The sequence below is a fragment of the Aplidium turbinatum genome, chromosome 16 (genome assembly GCF_918807975.1).
Source record: "Aplidium turbinatum chromosome 16, kaAplTurb1.1, whole genome shotgun sequence".
NCBI lineage: Eukaryota > Metazoa > Chordata > Ascidiacea > Aplousobranchia > Polyclinidae > Aplidium > Aplidium turbinatum.
Genome location: NC_137487.1, coordinates 1,977,336 through 1,991,324, shown reverse-complemented (window position 1 = coordinate 1,991,324; position 13,989 = coordinate 1,977,336). Strand labels below are relative to the sequence as shown.

The 13,989-nt window shown below is 39.9% G+C and overlaps 1 pseudogene; it reads left to right on the top strand.

Annotated features, from left to right (window-relative positions):
- The first annotated feature begins 4,099 nt into the window (after window positions 1–4,099).
- On the top strand, window positions 4,100–8,003 carry LOC145785686 (GTP-binding nuclear protein Ran-like; annotated as a pseudogene).
- Window positions 8,004–13,989: the final 5,986 nt, after the last annotated feature.

The window sequence follows — 13,989 nt, the reverse complement described above, 5'->3', positions numbered from 1 at the left end:
AAACTTAACCATGTGTCGGTCAGGAATGAGTTGTAATAGTTTCATAGTAAGACCACGGTGCCACACAGTGTCATAGGCTGCTGTAAGATCCACTAGGACAACACCCACCTTCTCACGGGCTTCAAAGCCACTTTCGATGTCATCAGTAAGCTTGACAACCTGGTCAGTTGTGCATCGGCCGCGTCGGAATCCAGCTTGTTCTTCTGGCAGTTTTGGGTCAACGATTGGTTCGAGTCTGCTCAGTAAGAGACGCTCAAGTAACTTGTATGGCACACAGAGCAGGGAAATGGGCCTGTAACTTTTAGGGTTATCAGCTGGCTTGTTGGGCTTTCTAATGGCTATGATGTTAGCTTTCCTCCAGATCTTTGGGAGGAGCAACTTCTTTAGGCAGAATGACATGAACTGTCGCAGCCACTCTCTTGCGAGTGGTCCAATATGTTTAATTAGCTCTGGTGGGATTTTGTCTGGGCCTTGTGATTTGCCAGTTTTTAGGTGTTTGATGGCTGCGTCTAACTCAGAGATGTTAAAAGAGGTAGATAGGAAACAGCTTGAGCTGGGTACCTTCAATAGTTGGTTGATTTCATTTTTCACTGCTCTGGCATGCGCTTTATCAGCTCCTTGATATTAGCCATTTGCGAGAAGTTGTTTCGCTATGGAGTTGGCCGTTATAGGGCATGGCTTTGGTTTCGTGGTCCTGCCTGTGAGGCGGTTGAGCGTTGACCAGGCTTTCCGACTTGAGTGGGTGAAGTCTATTCCAGCGACGGATTCCTCCCATCTATCTCTTTTTTTCCTGTTGATGCAGTCTGTTAAGTCAGTAGCGGCTGCCGCAGCTGCCAAGCCAGGTTCGGATGACATAAAAATATCATATTTTTGCTGACATTCGTTATCCCAGGTTGGGATAAAATTTCTCCTGCAGCTCCTTGGGATGGATAGCTTGGCTGCCTTGATGAGGTGTTGACAGAATTTTTTGTATGCTGCGTCCACTCCTACGGTGTTTGCTTCAAGAATCTGGTTACATTGCTGCTCTACAAGGTCGGTGTACTTTTCCCAGTCCGCTTTCCGAAAGTTCCATCTTGGGATGTATTTGGTTGGTACTGGTCGAATTGGGTTAGATGGGACAATCAGTGAGGGTCGGTGTTGGGACCGAGGGAATTTCTCCAGGACAGCGCGATGCGGGAGGATTCCGCCAAGCTTCACAAAGGCCAAATCGGGTTAGATATGGTACCCCATCTGGCAGAGCGGAAACTATCAGGTTGTTTTGGGTCGTGCAGAAGTTGAGCCTCTACGAGGGATGCCCAATCTTCCAAAGCTGTCCCATCAGAGTTAGTGATGTTATAACCCCATTGAATGCTGTGGCAGTTGAAGTCGCCAGCGTACATGCATGGGGAACTGAAGTTCGGGATCGAATCGTTCAGAAATCTTGTCTGTGGTGACTTGTAGACGTTAACAACGCATACGCTCTCGATAGTAGTAGCGACCCACTCTATGTCTGAGTCACTATCATCAGAAGAGGACACATGTGACCAAGTTGCAGCACTGTGCACAAACGTCGCAACTCCATGGATTTTACTAAGAGTGTAGGAGGCAAGTTGGAAGCCCGTTATCTTCAGGCGCGAAACATCCACACAGTGAGTTTCTTGGAGCAGGATGGCAGTCGGTTGCAAGGGTTCAATCAGGTGTTCTAAAACTGTAGACTTGGCTCTTGAAAAACCTTCCACATTGAGCTGCAGCAAGGTTATTCCTTCCCTTACGACATTCGTTGATGTCCGCCCTAATAAGGGCGCTTGATCGGGGTCGGAATTAATCGGAGACTGCAACTCCATTTGCATGTTGTTTGCTTCAGATAAGCTTTGCTTTCTCTTTGCTACTTGTCGGTTTGTTGTCATTAGTCGAATCCAGGGCTCACCACGTGGAGGTTGACAGCTTGAGCCCCACACAACTTGAGCCCCACACAGATTCCTTTGAAGCGAAGCGACAGAAATTGGCAAGTGGTTTGTGAAAGTGTCGCAATACGAGGCCGCTTTTACATCGGAAACATGGTCTTTCGCGCCACCTCACGATCAACTATCTATTTTATTCTTGTGTTTTCTTTTTTCGTTGGAAGTGTTAGTAATTGTGGTAAAAAAATAAAATCTCTCTCGTCAAAACATGAAACTTACTGTTTTAAACGCATTAAATCTTTAGATGAGTAGATTAACTAAAATTGCAAGAACTTGCCTTGAGACGTGCGGTTACGTTACAAACTCAGTTTAAAAGACAAAATTCACACACAATAACAACACAAGATCGGTTATAGACTGTAAGATCGATTTTTTTCTAGCTTGGCGATATAAATTTAATCCAAAAACAATAACCAAATGCGTAGGCCTAAGTGCCGTTTATCTTAAAAAGTTAACCCATTTGTGCCGAAAATGAAAGTAGGCTACTTAAACAAAATTTCGGAAAATTTAAATATTGCATAATTATGACCTAAAAAACATATCACAATTATTTTTTTCCTACTTGTGTTTGTACTTTTTGAGAAAAAAGCTGTCCTATATATAAGACGCTGGGAAAATCTGTTATCAAATTTCACAAGCTTGATGGATTTCACAGTGTATGCACATTTTTATTACCAATAACGCTTAAGATTACTCATAAATTTTCAAGCATTTGGCGTTTTTTGGAATTTTTTCAATTATTGCTGACTTTGCTGTAAACAGCCCTGCAGAAAGCAAAATACAAAGTTTGGAATTTTTTATGGTATTTTCATTTGATTTAATCAGCCATTTCGAAGAAAAAATTGCAATACTATCCGACATGGCTGACATAGCATTGCATATGTGTGCTTACAGCTTTACATTAACATACAATATCATTTCTGACCTTGAAATCTGCAGAGACTAGGGCAGCAAACTTAGGATGAATGCATTGCTATTGTTCATGACATTAAGAAATACCAACTTCAATATAAGAAATAGGCTACCAACTTCATATAAGAAATACCAGCTTCAAAATATTAAAAAATTTTTATGCAAAATTGACCTTAACACGCAAATTTAAACATTTTATTGGCCCCCTAAACGCAAAAAAATGAAAACATTGTTGTTCTAAAAAAGGGCATACCCATGAGGGGGCCCATTCAAAATACAAAACTAATATTCATATAAAAAAACAATATTTTATGCAAAATCAACCTGAGCACGCAAATTTTAACATTTTGTCGGGCCCCCCTAAACTCAAAAAATTGAAAATTCTGTAATTTTAAAAAAGGGCATAGCCTAGGCTACCCATAAGGGGGCCCCATTCGACATGCGGAACTAATATAAAAACAACATTTTATTGTGAAGAAAGGGGCGTTCTTCCCGGCTATCAGCACAAGACTGAGCAGTGAGCACTCACTAGTACAGCGAGCAGTTGCGATTCGCTAACCATAACGGTGTAGCTTCCACGCTAGCCATTCAGACCATCCAATCAACAATATGTTTCTCGGCAGCCGATTTGTAGCAAAAATTGACAGCGATAGACACGTGTTCGCTGTCAATAGACACGACATCGCTGTCAATTCTTGCTACAAATCGGCTGCCGAGAAAACAATATTTTATGCAAAATCGTTGAAATCAATCTTTTTATCGCGTAAATTTAGACATTTTGTCGGGCCCTCTTGAACTCACCGGGCCCCGGTGCAATGCACCGGTTGTCCCCCCCTCTTGTGGGCCTTGCTGGTAACCATAGAAACGCCCAGCGCGACCGTGTGACGTCATTATTTTCAATTATTTTTTTCACGTTTGTGTATGTAAAAGTCCACTACAATTTTTCAGAAAGTTAAGGGAAAATCCATGAACCTCGCCATTTTTGGCACAGCCTCATGCGTATTCAAAGATGGAACGCCCGATTGATCCACTACGATTACACCATTGAAGACAAGCCAGGCCAGGAAAATGTGGTTGCCGATGCGTTATCACGCATGCCAATACAAGATGAAACAAAACTTGAATCACATAACGTGGAAGAGGAGGTAATATGTTATTTAAACTTATTAACAGAAGAACCGCCTGGGATTGCCTTGAAAAAAATCCAGCAAGAAACAGGATCGTACCCAACATTATCGTCTGTAGCCATGCATATTGAAGCAAGGTGGAAAACGTTTAATAAAAACAAGGAACCAGAACTTGTCCGGTATCATACTCTTAAAGATGCACTGACGGTGGTCGACAAAGTGATTCTCCACGAGAACCGTGTTTTGGTTCCATTTGTTCTTGTACGGAAAGCAGAGGCGTAGCAACCGCCCTCCGAACCCTCCGATCGGAGGGGGCCCCGCAAGGAATGAGGGCTTCTTCGCCGAAGTTTTTGGAAGACTATCGAAATACAGGACACTAACCACGTGGTCACAAATGAACGCGAAATAGCAGAGCTTATTGGTATTGAGCAGGTGTTTTCAAAAAACACGGTGCGACGTAGGAAAAGAATGTTTGGTTACGAATGTGTTGATGATTCGAGTCGTCTTTCTGCTGAAGAAAAATTCAAATCGCAATTTTTTCTTGTTCTCACTGATCAGGCCATGTCTTCTGTTTCTTCGCGCTTTGACCAACTCGTGAAGTGGTATAAGTTGTTTGAATTTCTGTACAACGCTAGCAGCCTGAAGAAGTGTCTCAAAGAAAATGGTTGGGTTGGTTAGTTTTGAATCTTTATCCTCGGACTGACAAAGCCTTGATTGGTTATTCCTGGTAGTTTCACATACTTGTAGACATGTAGAGGCTCTTGATTCAGGGCCGGTTATCGAGATTGACAAAGTGATGTTTTCCAATTATTGAAGTGTTGTTGCCAGGATATTATTCCATTCACTAGGTGCCGCTGAATGGAAAGCAGTCCTGAAATGCGTTGCTCGAGCGCACACCCCGAGAGTCGAACTTGCGCCGTGTGGTCTTGAGCCGGGCGCGTAACCACTGAGCTAATGGGGCGGACAATGGAACTGGACAATCACTGCAAAAATTTAAAAGAAAAATGGGAGACATTGATGCCAACGAATAATTATTGAATCATTTTATTTATGTCATCGAGAAAGAGAGAGGACTTGTCACGCAAGCATTTTTTAACGTACAAGAACAGCCTTCAGGAGATATATCCGAATCTTTGCATTTGCACCAGAATTCGTCTGACCGACCACACCAGTTACTGTCGCCAGTGTTAAAAGAACCTTCAGCAGAATGAAACTGATCAAGAATATCCTGCGCTCAACCATGACAGATGACAGGTTTTCTGCTTTTGCGATTACAATCGAAAACAAGATTGCCAAATCCCTGGAACTATCACCCATTGAATTTGCGCAGAACAAGGCTCGAAAGAAGCGCTTTGCGTAATTATGGAATGTATGTCCACACTGTCACTGTAGTGTAGACCTATGTACACACAATGGTGGGCGCAGCTAATGTAAACGATAGCTTTCAACAAAGAAATCAGCGGATTTCCAATAAATTTACTTTCGCTAACGAGTCCGCTAAAATTTCTAAATATTAGCGAAAATGCTAATCTGCTAACCAAAGCGTTAGCTTCGCTAATTAGCGGAATTGTGCCCTCTACTGTGTATACATAATATGAACCCTGCATGTTGTGTAAAATAAATACAGTACCACATTCCAGTTTCTGCGTTGGAAGGGGCCCTGGACTTATGTTCGGAGGGGGCCACGTTTTTTGTTGCTACGGCCCTGACGGCAAGTCATTGAGTTAGGACATTTTGGCCACCAAGGTATCGTAAGAACAAAACAGCGCATACGTCAGCTGTATTGGTGGAAAGGGATGGATAAGCATAATGGAAGAATTTGTAAAAAACTGTTCAATTTAATGACATTTTCTATGGTTTGAGAAAAAGTTTTCTCTGCCTATAAAGCGTTGAATGGTAGTTTAATTAATTATTTCTGAAAGTTCTTTGGTTTCATATTATCTGAATTTTCTCAACTAGCTACTCTCCAAGGCGTATATGATCAATCAGAGTTGACTCTGTCAAGGAAACAAGCAACTGTATTACGCTACTGTATTACATTGTATTATAATCACTGAAATCATATTGAATTGATATTAATAACAATACCGTCTATTAATTTTCATTGCTTATCTAAGTACTGTAAATTAGTATACTTCGGTAGATGTTCATTGTGATGGCTTTTTTGCTTTGAACATTAAGTTTGTTTTAACAAAAAAAAAACTTAAGCGAGTAATGTCGGTCTGGAATTGCATGCGGGAAGTGATTTTCTGATGTCTCTGGATTTATTAATATGCAATTGAACACTGAGAATATGTCCTTATAATGTTTGTAATGTATTGTAGGCTATTGAGTTTAAATTTAACCGTTGTTATTGCATTCATAAACGTAGTTGCACTGATGAGAATTTAATATTCGAAATCGCGTTCTGCAACACTGTTTTTTGCACTCTGCAATGCCTGATGCAGATTTATTTGTAGATTTCCATCACGCATTGAAGCGGTGATCTGATAATGAAATTTTCTACGGTTCGAGAAAAAGCTTTCTCTGCCTATAAAACGTTGAATGGTGATTTAATTAATTATTACTGTTCAATTTGTAACTAAAACGACAAAACGGCTACTGCAAGAACCGCTCCATTGCAGCCAGTATCGTTACCTGGAGGACCGTGGGATAACTTGGCCATTGACATTGTGAGACCATATTTAAATGGCCCCTTTTGCATAGATTACTTAAATGTGGAATTTCTAAGGCTTGCATACTTCAAAATACTGGCCTCCCTAAAAACATTTTTTCTGAAGAAAACTATGATACATATCAAAGTAAGACGACAGCATGTCTGATATGCTATACAAAGGTGTATTATTGCAATGTATTTCCATGTTTTGGAATTGATACAATAGACATAATCCATTAAAATTGAACATAAACTATAAGCTACAAACGTTTTCGGCCATACACACGTTAGCCCTTTTTACGTCTTTTCTTGATACGTCATATGATGCGTCTTTGCCTCGTGTAATTTAAACGCTATGTAATGTGCCTTTCTCCTATGCTCTGCCGTTTCATTTTGCATTTCGTTTTTCAACTTAGTGTTTAGATCAGTTATTCATTTTCATTGTAGATATGATAAGCAGTTATTTTTTGTTACTTGATAAGGGCTAACGTGTGTATGGCCGAAAACGTTTGTAGCTTATAGTTTATGTTCAATTTTAATGGATTATGTTAAATGCCGTGTGGTTGCTTGGTTGTACATGTCTGTGGTTGAAGAAAGTGATCTCTTTACCAAAATTGTAATATATGTATAGGCTATAGAAATTTTTGTGTATATTGTAGCCTACGTGTTATTCAATATATTCACTTTGTCGTTTTAGGAATTCTAATTTAAATATTTAGTACCGTAATGGCTTGCGACAATGCTAGCTTCAAAGTAGTTTTGGTTGGAGACGGTGGTGTAGGAAAAACAACATTTATAAAGAGATGCAAAACGGGTATATTTGAAAAAAAACATGTTGCTACTCTTGGCGTTGAAGTCCATCCGTTTAAATTTCAAACCAATCGTGGGATCATCCAATTTAATATTTGGGATACAGCTGGCCAAGAAAATTTTGGAGGACTACGTGGTGGATACTACATACAGGGACAAGGTGCCATCATCATGTTTGACGTCACATCAAAAGTGACATACAAAAATGTCCCCAATTGGCACAGAGATCTTGTCCGAGTCTGCAATGAAATTCCTATGGTTTTAGTTGGAAATAAAGCTGGCATCAAAGATCGAAAAGTCAAGGCTAAATCTATCAACTTTCATATCAAGGAGAACTTGCAGTACTAAGACATTTCTTCCAAGTCAAACTACAACTTGGAGAAACCATTCTTGTGGTTGGCAAAAAAGCTTGTGGGTGACCCCAACCTTGAACTTGTGAACGCTCCAGCCCTCGAACCACCAGAAATTCAAATCGATAACAGCTTACTCCAGAAACACGAAGAGGAACATAAAATTCGGAATCAATGTGCACTACCTGATGAAGATGATGATTTGTAAAAGCTTTAATGCTTTAACTAAATGCTTTACAACTAAATGTTAAATGCTTTATAACTCTCGTGTTTCAATAAATTTCACTCAACTTTTGCAGGTGTTCATCATAATATAAGATAGTAAAAAGGTGTGTAAAATTTAAGAAAAATTGAAAGGGTTGAATTTCTTGACTGTGTAAATTGACACGGAATGGCCCAATGGTAAATTTTCAAGTGGCTGGTGGCAGATCAAGCTCTCGTCAGATTACAGTCTAATTTTGCACAATTAGTTTTAGTAGTAATTGGCAAGTTTTCCAACCCCAAGCTAATAAAAGTTTTATAAAAAGGTTTTTTCAATCCACCCTAATCAGGATTCGTTCTCTCAATCAGATTAGAAGTTGGTCTAGTAAACCCCATGCTACTAGCACCATCAGCATCCTCATCCCTACGTCCACTCTCGCAATCTTCTATAAATCTCGACTTTTTTGTCATGTAACTTATGACAAAATAGAATTAGCTTTTCGTTTGCCAACACAAATAAGTGCGATAACAACAACTAGCACGAAAACAGTTTGAAACAAAACACTAATTTTGTAAACAGTAAATTTGATGTGGACGCTTTTCCTACTTACAAAACATTCAAAATTAGTTCATATTTTCAACTAAAGTCCAGTGGCGTATATTCAGGGTGTTCAAGGTGTGCACTGCACACCCCAAGAAATCCAGAAAAAAAGAAAATTTCCATCGGTTGTCGATGTTCTTTACTTTCATGATATTCTAACATCTTGCTGCATGCTGATTGCTTTCTTTTCAATTGCAAAACTCGTTCCCTTTTAATTTTAATACTCCAACGTTTGAGGTCATTGCCTTTAATTTTTTTCGGTCATTACCTTTAAGCTGGGTGTGCACTGACAACTTGGCGAGTGCTATTTAAAATAAACAATTAAGAAAAATGACGTCACAAGGCAGCGAAAACAGCAATGGTTTTAGGTCAGCCAGGCTGTGCACTCGCTGATCTGCACACCTTGGCACGTCATTGGGGGAATCCCAGGCAATAGCAAGTTTTAGCTTGTTGGATTAGAGTTTGAGGTGATCAGCGTTGGAAACAACTTTTGCTAGAACTGAAGCAACAGCAAGCTTTCTACGACGATGTAATTCAAAAATTTATTGCACAAACAAGAAGAATCGAATTATGCTATAGATGAATTTTCCTTCTGTAGTCGAGGTGTTAAACATTTTCGTTTTTAATAAGTAGGCTAGTACGGCGGATAAAAGTACAGCCGACCAACATAGCAACCGACTTTCTTTTCTTGTTTATTATCGAGTTGCTTTGCTATTGTTTTTTGTTTTAACTTTCACCTGTTTGTTTTTAATTCGCTTGTACATTTCTCAAGGTGTTGCGACCGTGCCTAATCCTTGCATGAAGTAAATCATTTCCATCTCGAGCACGCTTTAATTTTCGCGTTTTTTCAGACTCCTGCTGTGTTATGGCAAGTAATATTGTTCGTTTTGATGGTCGGAAATAAAAAGTGAACTGAAGTATGTGACTTTAGAAATGCAACTTAATGTTTGACATTATTAAGTCTTTCATTCAATGCGCTGTCAAATAAATATCTATTTTGTATTCTTCTCCATTCCGACAACATTATTTTTGTCAGTTCTGTTCATGTTCAGAATTTGTGCTAAAAATGCTCTCTGAACGCACCAAATTCAATGTTATTATGTTATTTTAAAAATTTTCTGGGGGAGGCCCCCCAGACCCCCCGCTGTTGCTTTGCCGTCACTGAACACCCTGTCAAAGTGGTCACGGTACGCCACTGCTAAAGTCCCAGACGCCTTCGTCTCTCTGCTCAAATGTCGTATACAGTTTTACATGTCCGTGTGATTCGGCATTGACGTATTGTGGTTATAATTATTATTATTTAGGTTATATTTTGCGTACCGTAACTTATAAAAATGTGGTTATATTTTATTTAGTTTATTTAACGTATAAGTTTAAGTATGAGAATGGTTTGTTTATAAGTTGAATTAAGATGAAGGCTGTCTGACTGCCTGATGACATTTCTATCTATCTAATTTATCTAGTTTGGCTATCTGACTCCATGAACTAATTTCCACACAATTGTTTTCGAATTATAATTTCAAGTTATCAGAAGGTGTTCGTATAATGTTGTAGGTCTATAACACAATTTGAATTTAAACAGTACAGAATAATGAAATTACAGAACAGGGAAACATTATTGAAATTACGGAACAGGAAAAAATTATTACAAATCATTACATTTTAACTAAACAATCAATTTAATGTTTTCTGAGAACCGAACTGGTCTAACTGCGCTGGTTTGATGTGAGCTAGTCCGATTTGATAGAGCTCGTCCGATTTGATAGAACTCGTCCGATTTGATAGAACTCGTCCGATTTGATAGAACTCTCGTCAAAGGACGAACAAACCATTTTATTGTGTGCGCCCTTTTTTCTATTTTCTTTGGGAGCAGTTGCATGGAAAATTACAGAAACTTTAGTAAAAGGCAGGAAAACTTATATGTTGAAATAATGGATCGCTACAGTATGTCCACCACTCACCAGACATTTGACCACGAGAGTACGGGAACATCTGAACTTCAGGGAGTTAAAGAAAAGTGCCATCAAAGACCATATCATGAAGTGTTCTTTTTGCACAGATCGAAAATTTTTCGCAAAGGCAAATCCCAATTTGATACCAAAATTCAGGAAGCAGTTTGTTTTGTTTGTCGTATCCAGGCTTACTCCCGGTGATTGAAGATTTAGATTAAGTGGACGGGAAGGCAAGGAAGCCAATCTTCGTGACCACATTCAGGCATGCTTTTAAGTGTCTTACCAAAGACACAGCCGCATGCTCTTGAGCGGTGTCGAACCGGCGTTCTTTCGAACGTCGTTCCAGGGTTCTCACCACTCGGCAGTGCAGCCGACAGAAGTAGTGTTAGGCTAATCAAACGCTACAACCCAAATTTAAACCAACAATTATTTGCTGGAGGCGCGTTCATTCTCCTCAACATTTACTTGACGTATCACGTTTCCTGTGGTGCAAAATTTTTTTGTAATTATTTATGTAAGGTAGTTGCCTTTTCCTAATGTAATTTTACCTTCAAGAAGTTGAAATTTATTGCATTGTTATAAATATTTTCAGATTCCTGATGAAGGCTTCAGTTAAGCCGAAAACGTTCGACTGTTAAAACTATTTGTAAATATGTAAAATATATTGTTATAATGCTCAGCCCTGTTATATCGTTGTGTCTTATTCATATCTAACCTGTAAGCAAAAGGTATAAATGGGGAACATACAAAAACTTCATTTTTGGTGGCGTGCTTGAGCCCCTTTAGCACCATGCTGGGTGCGCTACAGATTGTATGTCTACTCTTCCAATATATATATTCGTTTTCTTTTTTTCTAACGCTATGTTTCTGATTCTAACGGTTATTTTTCTTAGAGCCTAAAAAGAATCGTCAAGCTTGTTTTAGGGATTGTAGATCATAATGTACCGTCCCTAGCTTGTTTTCACGACATTCAAAGCTTTCCTTTTTTGTAAAGTTGCGCAGTGAGGCATTTGACTTAAATAGGCTAACCGTGATGGTTTTTGTTGCTTCCTGTTGTATCATCAAAATTAGGGAGATCAAAATGTTTTTGAAAATTAATCGGGCATGAAGTACAGCGTTTTTGTGTTTTACTGAGGTCTAGAAAAAGGTAGAAGCGACAAAATACGAATGTTATGACCTGCTTGAGACCGTTTAGCGGATGTGGCCCACTCATAGGCCTACATAGCGTGGGCGCTATGGTGGCGAGGAGTCATCAGGACACACGGTCTTCCTCGCCTGGTTTATTCTTAAATGTAAGCATGAAGGCGGGGTAATATGGTAAACATACTATCAGCAAATAGAACGAAAGGTAAAGCAAGAGCCGGCCACCCTAACATAAGCCAACAAAAACCCGCACCAGTGTAATAGTAATACTGTAGCCTACTGGTAGTGACACACCACGGTTTCAGCTGCTTAGGAAAGAAACCTAGTTTGATTAGGGCTGTGTCGCTGCAATCACTATACACAGGGCCTCCGAGAGAAATCAGGACTGGTTGGAAAACGTTTGTTTGTTTTATTTGTTTTATTATCTTTATCCTGCATTGCGGGAAAGCGGATTTGAGCGCTATGCATCGGTGTACGCCTTCCGACGTACACCTGACCCACGCTGCAGCCGACGACAAGGTCTGTTTCCGGTTGTCATCCGTACTCTACTTATGACTTAAATTTGGTACTACCCATTACTCGAAATCGATCACTGGATAGAGGCAATTATCGTAAAGTTTTTTGCCCAGAGAAACAACAGCAAGTGCGGGTGGCTGGAGTCGAACATGCAGGCTCTCGACTGCGAGCCCAACGCGCTAACCACTCGGCCACTGCTGCCAATTGTACAATACAATACCTACAGTACAAACAATACCTAAAATGAGCCCCAAAAAATTTTTTTTCATCAAAAATAAAAGCAACGAATTTGTATCATGCGTTACATCATATATATGATTTAAGCTGAACTTGGTCTACTTTCCTCAGCTTGAAATTGACTTCCTTTTAAGTTTAGTTTTTAACAACATATCAATATGAAGAAAAAACTTCTCTCAATATAAAAATCTACAAAAATCACGCGACTATACTTGCAGTAAAATTGCTGAGGTTGTTCACTATTTTGTCTAGAAAAGGTTGTAGAGTCGTATGGTTTGCACATCTCATACGCAGTGCCTTTTGGCACATTCAACCAGTCTTTCAAAATGTCGTCGCATATACTGTAGTATATCAACATCTACACAAACTACTCCATATCCGACACTGATTTTGGTGACCGATGGGCAGGCCCGGATTTAGGGGGGGGCAGAAGGGGCAGGTGCCCCGGGCCCCCCGACTTTTGAAGGGCCCCCCTACGTGAAAAAAATGTGATTTTGTGTTATTTTTTCTTCCTTTCAGCCTTTGAAGTTTCTGCAAAATGCTGTGCAGTGCTGAATTGATGCTACTGCAGACGTAGAGGTGGTTTTTTCGCGCCGTAGGCTTAAAATTTTTTTTGCAGGGGGGCCCCCCGATCTAAAAGTGCCCCGGGCCCCCATCAGCTAAATCCGGCCCTGCCGATGGGTAATCTTTGACCAGGTGCCGACGTCCTGAATGATGGCTTCGCAATGTGGGCATCCAGAACTGCTGAAAGTACCCTGCCTAGTGCCTATGTAGGTTTTGGGCAGTGCGGGCGAGTTTTCTGATGATCCTGTTATCCACTTTTGTCTGTTTGTTGGGTGGAATCTTGGAAGAGCCGTTGTTGGGTCGATGATGACGTCTCTTCTTCTTGACAAGTCTGCGTACGAGTAGCCTATTTGTTCCAATCATAATGCGAATCGAACTTATTGTAGCTGGTAATTTTAGTATTAGTGGAGAAAAAATTATAAGCACACAATACAGGCAATGAAAATAGCTCAACAAAAACATTCAATCCATCCGGACCTTTTGCAATGCAAAGTTGCAAGTCACAGCGTCAAGTAATAAAGATTTGGCAACATTAATTTAATGCACAACATCCATGCACCTAGCAAGGATGCCAGAGCTTGGTTTTTCCATCTAGATCTGGGTTTTTTTGACCACATCTGGGTTTTAAGTTTTTTTATTTCAAATTTAGGTAAATCTAGGTTTTTTTGGTTTTCATCTTTGTACAGAGCTTGCACGGTATTAAGGCACTGGGATCTTCGATAAATGGTCCACACTGCAACACAAAAATGATAAGGTACTCCGGTAATGTTTTTTGGGTGCAAGTATAGAATCCGCCACCCTGGTCAACATGACGTCACAAAACGGACGCAACTATTACATAAGGGGTGAAAAAAAGGATGCTGAAAAGCGGCGGAATGAAGGTGATAAAGCGGAATGGATATGGATTTTTTGACAATTTTACTGTGTTTTTACAATAAAAACATTAAACCAACGTCGAGTGTTGAATATAACTACCTAGA